The sequence below is a fragment of the Aythya fuligula genome, chromosome 7, assembly GCF_009819795.1.
Source record: "Aythya fuligula isolate bAytFul2 chromosome 7, bAytFul2.pri, whole genome shotgun sequence".
Classification (NCBI taxonomy): domain Eukaryota; kingdom Metazoa; phylum Chordata; class Aves; order Anseriformes; family Anatidae; genus Aythya; species Aythya fuligula.
In genome coordinates, this window is record NC_045565.1 from 29,416,469 (window position 1) to 29,425,959 (window position 9,491).

Consider the following 9,491-nt stretch of genomic DNA (forward strand, 5'->3'; position numbering starts at 1 on the left):
CTTGATGGCCTGCAGAAGTTTACAGTCCCTACATGGAAACTCTTAAATGCTACTGAACTGATTGAAGGCATTGAGATGCTGATTTTCATTGAAGTACCTGCTGTTCAGGCAGCACACAACACAAAGGCCAATAGAATTTATTTTCTGAAGTGTATTTTTCTTCTATAAAAAGACACAGAATAATTTAGAGAAAAATATCTAAGGATAAGGAATGTTTTAGAGAAAGGATTAAAAACATGAATGGTTCCATTAGTTTTCATTTATTTTTTTTAATTAAAAAAAAAAAAAGTGTCTTGTCTTCTGTGCTTTCCAGATTAGTTCTGGAATCAGAAGCAGCACTAATGCAGGAAAATGCCTATTCTTCCAGTCTTCCCACAACATCTGTTTCAGTAGCATCTGTTTACTAGCAACTATCCAAAGAGGGCTTGCCAACCTAGGACATCCAAGTTGAAGGTCTCACATGGCTTGGAGTCCACCTTCCCATCTGCACTGAAAAACAGAGACATCGGAGGGGACAAGGAATTTACCAACTAAAAAGATGCACTTCAGATTGTCAGCAGGTGCCAAGCAGCATCCAAACCCTCAGCTGATAAGCTCTAAGCTCCTGTGCATCCCGTTTCCACGCAGTGCCATCATTCTTACAGCTCCTGCACAAAAAGGAACCAGTGGGCAGATGCACCTGCCTGTAGGGTGCTGTACAGCAGCCACTGAGCAGCATCCAGCAACAAGATTCAGGCACTTAGATCATGATGCAAAGCATGTCACACTCCTGTCCACACCACGTCTGTGCTCTGCAAACAGAAGCATCTTTTCCACAGGCAGAAGGTCAGAGCTCAGTGTGCAGCTGGTAACACGATTAATGCTGCTATGGCTTCAGAAGACCCCGAAGGTAAGGTGATTAGCACGCCTGCCATCGTCTGCTTTCACTGCATACAAAAGGCACTTTCTGCCAAGACTTCCACAAAACACACAGTCTACTTCAGTGATTGTAGGGGGTTGACAATGGAGAGGATTATAGGAAGTTTACCAGTGAACTGGGTTCACATTCAGAACACACACGCGTGTTAAGCACATACCACATTTTAAAAGGTGTCATAAGGCAACATTTGTGTAAGAGTGACACTTCCAAAACATATACAGTAATGTGGTCTTGGGGGAAACAATAACAAATTATTTCAAAAGCAATAAATAAGATTTAAATATATGATCTATAGCTTTTGTGGATTTTAAAGTTAGTTCTTACAGTGAAAAGCAAAACCTCAAACTTAAAGAAAATCAAAGGATGTTCAGAATTTTTCAAGCAAAAAATACCACACTGACAGTAATACTCTAGTGACAATTCTTTGGATTTTTGAAAGGACACAGAAAATGTTTCTGCAAATAAACACACTCCTGTGACTGCGTTTCTTGTGATGCAGGCAGTTTTTAGGGTCCCCCGAAGAAAGCTAATACAAAGACTATTGAAGGGAACAAGCTGGGCTGGCACTCTGCAGAAAAGTACTGGCCTGCACAATGGCATCTCAGGGGATTTATTTCAGAAAAGCAGCTTAGGCTTGGACAGTCCCAGAAGCACAGGTGCCATGCCTAGGCTGGTCACCACCTGGGCAACTAAAAATCGATTGCTAGCACATGTTCTTGACTGAAAAAGAAATAAACGCATAACCAAATACAGCTATGGGTCTTTTCCTTACTTTCTTCAGTCCTACAATGCTCTTAGGATGGTGGGTAAGTCTAACTCCCTCACCTTAATCCCAGGACTTCAGAACCAATAATTTCCTCATTTCAGTACAACCAGCCATTTGGATAGTTTCAGTGGCTCGATTTCTTTCTTCATTTCATTAATTTCTTGATTCCAACAAAAGCCTGTTGCCATAAGTTTCAAAGTCTAGTCAAATACTCATTTTTCTCCCACAGGTTTCCGATCATTTGTATTTCACCAAGTGCCCCAATATTTTTGTAATAAGAAAATATATGGTCCTGATCTACCTCTCCTATACCATTTATAATTTCAGCTACTGATAATAAAACAGAAAGGGTAAGAAGAAAGGAACCTAAGAAAATAATCCAATTGCCCCCTTCAGTCCTTATAAGCAGCCTAAGATGAGCAAGTGCTTGAAATATTTTAATCCGAATGTGGAGGATTTAAGTCAAGATAAGTATTTGAGAGAAAAAAATATACACCTAGTTTGTTTTTTTTTCAGCTTCTGCTGTACCTCCTAGCCAATAGTAAACTATTTCTAGTAACAGCTGCTAAGAATTTTGAAGAGTATTTTTAGGATGTAACCAAGCTCAGGGTATTTTTATCTATGATTATACATTGTCTAAGTCAGATGAGCATCAGCTAGGAGGTTTAGCCAGACTGTTCTTGTTATCATACTCTCATGTAACTTGAAACTGCTGCAAAACAAATCTTTATGAAGAGCCATTTAAAAAAGGGTGTAACAAAGCAAAATGAGCAGTCCCATCAATTCCTGGGCAGGGAATATCTTCAGGGGAGTTTCATCTCATTACATTCTGCAATAATAGCAGTAACTCTCCAGTAACTGGAGCTAGGCAGTCCAAAGGGTTCCTAAGTCTCCTAAGTTCCACACAGCACAACACTGTGATTTCAGATGTGCAGGGAAAATACATTTCTTTCACGAGGTTACTTTGTTTTTTCACCAGTGCAGCACAAAATGAGAGTCTGGCTGGTCTGATGAAAAATGTAGAATTCTGCAGCCTGGGGGAGCGGACATGGGGTCGTTTTCCACTTGCTTGTTTCTTTGCTCACCGTTTCCAAATATTAAGCAGTTGAGAAGACAGAATAACATTGCCTCAACCTTTTGATTGTATTGCCAGATTCTGTGAAAGATTAAAGACAATTTTCCAATTATTTTCTCTCATCTTTAGGATTCTGAGAGAGCCTCTCATGGAAATGAAGAGGTAGGAGGTAACTATCTCTGTCAGAAAGACAAGCTGGCTTTGCACTGAGTAGTAAGGGTATCTTTTCCACCTCCACGTTAATTACTGTTCGCTTTGCGCAGTATTATGTAACAGATTGCTGTGAAACCGTCTTGCAGTTTAAGTTCCCCTACCCAAAACAGCGAGGGACCTGCTCCCTTACTGCCACTGCGGTTGCGCACTGGCAGGAAAACAGAACAAAATGGTTGGAGATCTCCAGACTGCACTGCTGAGAGGAATGGAAGAACAAGTTCCTGTTCAGTGGCTGCAAGACAGGGGGAAGAGAGACTGTCGAGAGTGTTTGGACTTAATGAGGGATCCAACAGGATACTGCTTACTTCTCTCCCGTAATGCAGAGCTGAGGGTGCAGAAGCAGAAAGGATGCCAGCAGGCCTCCAGCTTATGGTGCTTTTTTTGTGGTTAGTATAAGTGATTTTAACAGTCCCTCTCACACTATTCTCCACCACAGGCAGTAGAGGAAGGATGCACATAGAGCCAGACAGAATCGGTAATTGTTGTACATCATTAAAATTCTGTGAATTTTTCTCTTCTGCTTGGCGACCAGCAGCTTTTATTACTCCTAAGAATAGTAACAGGAAAAAGGAAATAACAAGGAAAAAATAACCCCACTACAGCAACAGAGATGCAGGTACCTTTATTCCTGCCCCACCTTTTGTTTCAGCATGACATTATCTGGCATGTCAATCCATTTCTGCGCATGAAAGCCCAATTCAAGAGGTAAAGGAGGGGGATATTCAGTGAGTGGAGGAGAATGGATAAGCCACCTCCACAGCCTAGCTGCTGCGCTGGGACCCCACACACAGGGTATGAGTGGCTGACAAACCGCAGGCCACGCTGATCAACTATAGCACATGGTGACTCAGGGTGGAAAAAGGCTGCAAAGCTGCCCTGCTAATAAGCAGCCAGGCTTCACAAGGGCAGAAGAAAGGCAGCTGTTTGACTTTCATTTCCTTTACTCAAGACTCAGTAAGTTTATAGTATAACAGAATGTGCCAAAGCTAACATAATTCACCATACTAAAAAATACACAGATTTTCACCTCCTACTAGCGTAATATATGTACTCCACTTACCAAGATCTACATCCTCCCCAATGATGGGGAAACATGGAAACACTGCAGTTCAGTATGATGGATACCTTTAATAAAAAGCACAGATGAGACAGAGAAAGCAGAGGTCCCTCACACACACATCTGTATGGCTGCCTTGAGGGTGGTTGGTGCAGACAGAAAAGTATGTTGGTGTTTCATTTCAGGTTCACTGCAATTTCCTTACTCTCTCCCCTGGAAGCATGTGCAATTTCACCACTGAGGAAAAGGTTAAGGACACCAGCCTAGCCTGGACAGGCAGACTGGTCGCTCCTGACACTTCAGTGCTCACTGGGAAGAAACAGAGATACTGTAGAAAATGACTGGATGCTGACCCTTTTGCCAAGGGAAATGAAAAGTGATTAAAGGAGCTGGGAGATTAAGTGAAGAGTGTGCCTCTGGCAAAAATATCTGGGATGGGGACTCCTCACTGTGTGACCAAATTGAACTTGTAAGGCCCTATGCAAAGACCTGCAGAGCCTTAAGTTTCACATACCTACTACGCTGTGAAATTAAATCAGCCTGTTCCTGAAGAACTGACTCGTCTGTGGGTGAAACCTGTAATTCCAGAGCCATCGCCTGGAAGGATGAAGGTGCTCCAGGGAGGCCACACAATGCAATCACAACTCTGTGATATCTGAAGCCCAAAAAAGACCAAAGCTTACCTGCTCCAGGGCTAGGCCACTGTTTAAAGTGCTACTGATGCAACTACAAAAGGTGTCAGAAGCCAAATTTCAGGAAGCAATTTCCTTTGGACATGAGAATGTGTAACAGTGGCTAAAAGTCATTTCACCTTTCTCTCATTGAAACCCACTTTATAGCTAGAAAAGCAAAGCTTTGTCTCTCAGGAGTTCTGGGATGGCTAATGGCAATCACATCAGTACCGACAGACAAACCACCAGCAAAGGTGTTCGTTGGCCCCAAGGGGTAAGCTGACTGCACACAACAACAGTATGAAAGCAATGTGATTAAATTCAGTGGAAATACAGCTATAGGACTACAACTATTTAGCTAAGTCCAATTTTAAAAGACGTTTAGATGTTGAACTTAGTGATATGGTTTAGTGGAGGACTTGATAGTGTTAGGTCAGAGGTTGGACTCGATGATCTTGAGGTCTCTTCCAACCTAGACAGTTCTGTGATTCTGCTAAATCAGAGGGATATTGTGAGAATATTCATGAACAAATATCATAGCTGTTGTAAAGAAACAAAAAGGTGATCCCAATGATGGTAAATCTGTCTTTCTGATTTAAATATATAGTCTTTTTGATGAAAATTCATCAAAACCACGCTGTGTTCCAACCCCTTTTTTTCAGGATGACTTTTAGGCGAGGACACGTGGTTCAGCGACAGCATTTAACCCACTGCTACAGTGGGGATGCTGAGTGCAGCCGGAGAAGGGGGAAAATGGCAGGTGATTACGGAACCGAGTACAGGGGCAGAAGGAGAAGCGTGGTACAGGGCACCCTGACCCGGCCCCACAGCGGCGGCCCCACAGCCTCCCGCCTCCCGCCGCCAGGGGGCCCCGCCGCGCCGCCTCAGCCCCTCCAGGCGCCGCCGGTGTCCGCGGCCTCCTCCGGGCCCTCAGCCCGGGGTTTCTCCCATCCGACCCAAACAGCCCGTGCTGGGCCCTGCAGAGAGATCTTACACGGATTCTCTGTGTACCAGACTGTAATGAGCGAAGTTGACGAGGTGTCGGATGTTTATCGACCTCTGTTTCACAATCCTCACAAAAGAGGGAAATGCCGGCACGTACCTCTGGTTAAAAGCACTCCCTGAACAACGACACGTCTCCCCTCATCTAGAGGAAAGGATCCGTGACTCTGCCATGCAAAGTGAATTTTATTAACTTGATTCAGGCTCTGTCACTCATTTATCAACATCTTACATGCACCTATATATACATGTCATGGTTAATCCGTTTGATGAACTGTGTTTATTTGTGCTTTTTTGATGGACTCTGCAATTTGCATGCCAGTTTAGCTCCTTTACAGTAACTTATCAGAGTCAAAATCATTTTAAATAACTGGAAATAGCTTTCTTTATTAATAAATAAATAAATTCAGGTTATAAACTGTTTCTCTGTTTCTGCTGTCCATTTAGATTAGAAAGTCCTCAGGCACTGGTCTTTCATGAAGTGTAAACGCGGCTTGGCTCAATGCCCATCGCCTACCCCAGCCTTGCTGGGCTTCCCACTGCTAATCTAATGCCAGTAATACAAAGCATTTTAGAGCAGGATTCACCTGATCTATCTGTAGTTGTCCAAAAGATAAGCATCTCCTCCATGCCAAATCACGAAAGTCATCTCTACAGTCAACATTAAAAAGTACATATAAAGGGTAATTTATCACCCTGTCTTACATGTTTCAAGACAAATGCTACTTTTTATTCTTTAGCAACTGTTCAGACCAGACACAGTAAATGCTACCTTGTTTATTAGTGTCACTTTCCTCAAGGAAAAAGAGCAGGCCACAGATGAAATGCTTCCCTTAGACAGGTCAAGTCAGCACAACTAGTATTCCAAGAAAATCTCCACGGTTTTAAAAACAGGGAAAAAAAAAATAATTATAACAGACTTACATCATGTTCCCAAAAAGTTTGTTCCTCCTCAAAAATAAAACCTAATGACACTGGCAAAGTGATATTGTTCCTCAGCATTTCTTTTTGTAAAGAATTCTTAAATGCATGAAGCAAACTATTCATATTTCTGATACTAAAAATCAGAATCTTTAAAAGAAAAACATTAATTTTTAATTTCATGACTAGATATATTTGTCCATTCAACAATAGACATTTTCAGACTTCGTTTTTAATGCAGGGGAACACACCACACCATAAAATAGCCTACAGTGAAATGGAAAAACAAACACTTTAAGACAGAAGGCTCAGGAGTAAAAGGAAAAGATTATATGGTCAATGTTTACTACAAACAGGGAAAGAAAGAAAGAAAGAAAGAAACAGAGAAAGTGAAAGAAACAAACAAAAAAAAAAGTGAAAGAAAAAAAAGAAAGTGAAAGAATATAAGAAGGAAAAGAGGAAAAAGGAAAAAAAAAATGAAAGGAAAAATAAGAGAGGAGAGAAGGAAAGGAAAGCAAAGGGAAGAAAGGAATGTGAAAATAAAAACAACTGCAGGAATAAAGACACAATCAGCAGCAACACTTTGGACCAATGGCTCCAAACAGGCTCTGGCAAAGGACCAGCACAGAGGATCCCAGCCACAGGCCCCCAAGGTGCCCTGAGCACCCCAAAGAAAGCAAATCTGTGCAGCAACTGCACGCTGTATCTTCAGCCTCTTCATCTGCTGGGGAAGTTCTCTCACATATCACAGACAAAATCCCTCTGACCCCATAAACTGCAGCCAAGAGCAGGCAGGTTTACTTCAGTCAGAGAACAATTTCACTGCGTGTGACCTAAATTAGATGCAAACAACAACAAAACTAGATGGCACCGAGGAAACCACAGCCTTCATAGATCTGATCTGATTAGCATCAAGGGAGAGACAATGGTTTGGAAATCAGTATTTATTTTTAATACCTTGACCTTGATTATGTCCATCTTAAAACACTGAAATTACGCTTAGTGTTTCCAAGGAAAGGCACGTCTAAAACAATACAGCTGCAAAAAAAAGATTATTCCCATGTTAGCTCTGGATTTCAAAGGGCTTCCAAAATACAACACCAGCTGTCCATGGAATCTTTTTGGAAGCCTGAAGTTGATACAAACCTCCTACAAATCTTACTGGTGTTTGTAACAGCAGATACCAGGCTCTGCTAGCAGCTACCTCAGCACCCTGTGATCATTTTCAGTTCTAATTTGCTGCCACAAAGGCAGGTCACCTGTAGCATGATAAAGTACACCTTGGGGAATATGCCAAGCGAAAGGCACAGCAAGGAAGTTTTCCCTGGTAATATCAGGAGTCCGTCTCAGGTGTGCTCCTAAGGACAGACAATGTAGATCATTGTTTTAGCCACAAGCCTGTCCTGAAAATCACTGGACACAACCCAAATTCTGCAATGCCCTACTAATAAACACAGCCCTTCCCTCCCCATAAAAACGCCATGGAAATCAGTTAATTAATAAGCTAGGAAGAACATAATTACAGATTGTAGGATATCTTTACCAGCATGAACACGTCATCACGTTTATCACTGTTTTCTGTCATCACATACAAAGAACATGTTTTCATTGCAGTTAGTTTAATTGACTAGCTCTAAAATAATGACTTCTCACCTCTGTTGACATTTCTGTTATTTTTGCCTTAGAAAAAGCCAACCTGAGGATCTGTGAGGTACATTACAGAAAGCAGCTTGAGGCTTTTGTCTGCCTTAACAACAAAATAATGGTTTTAGAAAAGCATTACCTCTGCTCCTGAGCAGGTTCAGAATCAGATTTCACAATGAAAAAGAGTGACCCAGTTCAGCAACGTAAATACATTTCATCTCTCTAGCTCCAAAGTTTAGCTGAAATAACGTTCAGATGCTACAGCTTGCACTTCGGACAATAAATCACATTAAATATTCCTTACAAGTAACAGGAACAGATAAAGAGAAGGTCAGATCGTTGTGGGGTGAACTGGCAGAGGTCGCTTAAAAAGCCACATTCCTACAGCTGAGGCTTTGCTCCGGAATCCTACAAGCTATATACTTCAGGTGTTTGCATTGCTTCAAGCAGCACTAAAAAGACCCTGAAAATCCTACAGTGAAATCAACATCACCAGAACAAGCTATTCCCAAAGCCATCTCAGAAATGCTTACTCTACATCTGTCTAAGAAAACCACTCTGGGTACCTCTAATTTAGTCTTAATATGATCTCTCTCCTTCACCTGTGAAACTATAAAAAAGTTATTATTAAATTCAGCCATGAAGTTTTTTGTTTGTTTGTTTTTGTTTTTTAAGAGCTGTACTGAGTAGCCACAAATTGACTGCTTTTGTAGACTTTTGTGTGAAAAAGCACCACCATGCCTTCAAAAACACAATCACAGAACATATGAAAACTGCACAGCAGTATCAGGATCCCACAGCCCTCACACTGTACAAGTTGAAAATGGACTTTTTGTCCTCAAAACCTTTCCGTCTCTCTACAGCTGTTTATAATGGGAGTAAAGAAACATCTTCCCTCCAGTCTGGCCCAGATGATTAATTAACTGATACACCATCATTGCTGCAGCTGCGTTTGCCAAGTTATCATCCTCGGGACCATAATTAACAGAGAGGAACTTCCAGTGGGAATCAGGCTTGAATGACATCGGCGGTAACAATTAAAGCTCCCGACGCTCTCACAGCACTTCAGAGCAGCCTTGTTAGCCTTCCGAACACTCCTCGTTCTCTCAGTCCTGCCAAATGCCTCTGCGAGGCAGCTAAGGCTCCGTATAGTTTTACCGGACTCAGGGATCATCCAGAAACCTCTGGCCTAAGGTTTTGCTTCTAAAATAAGAGTGCTTACA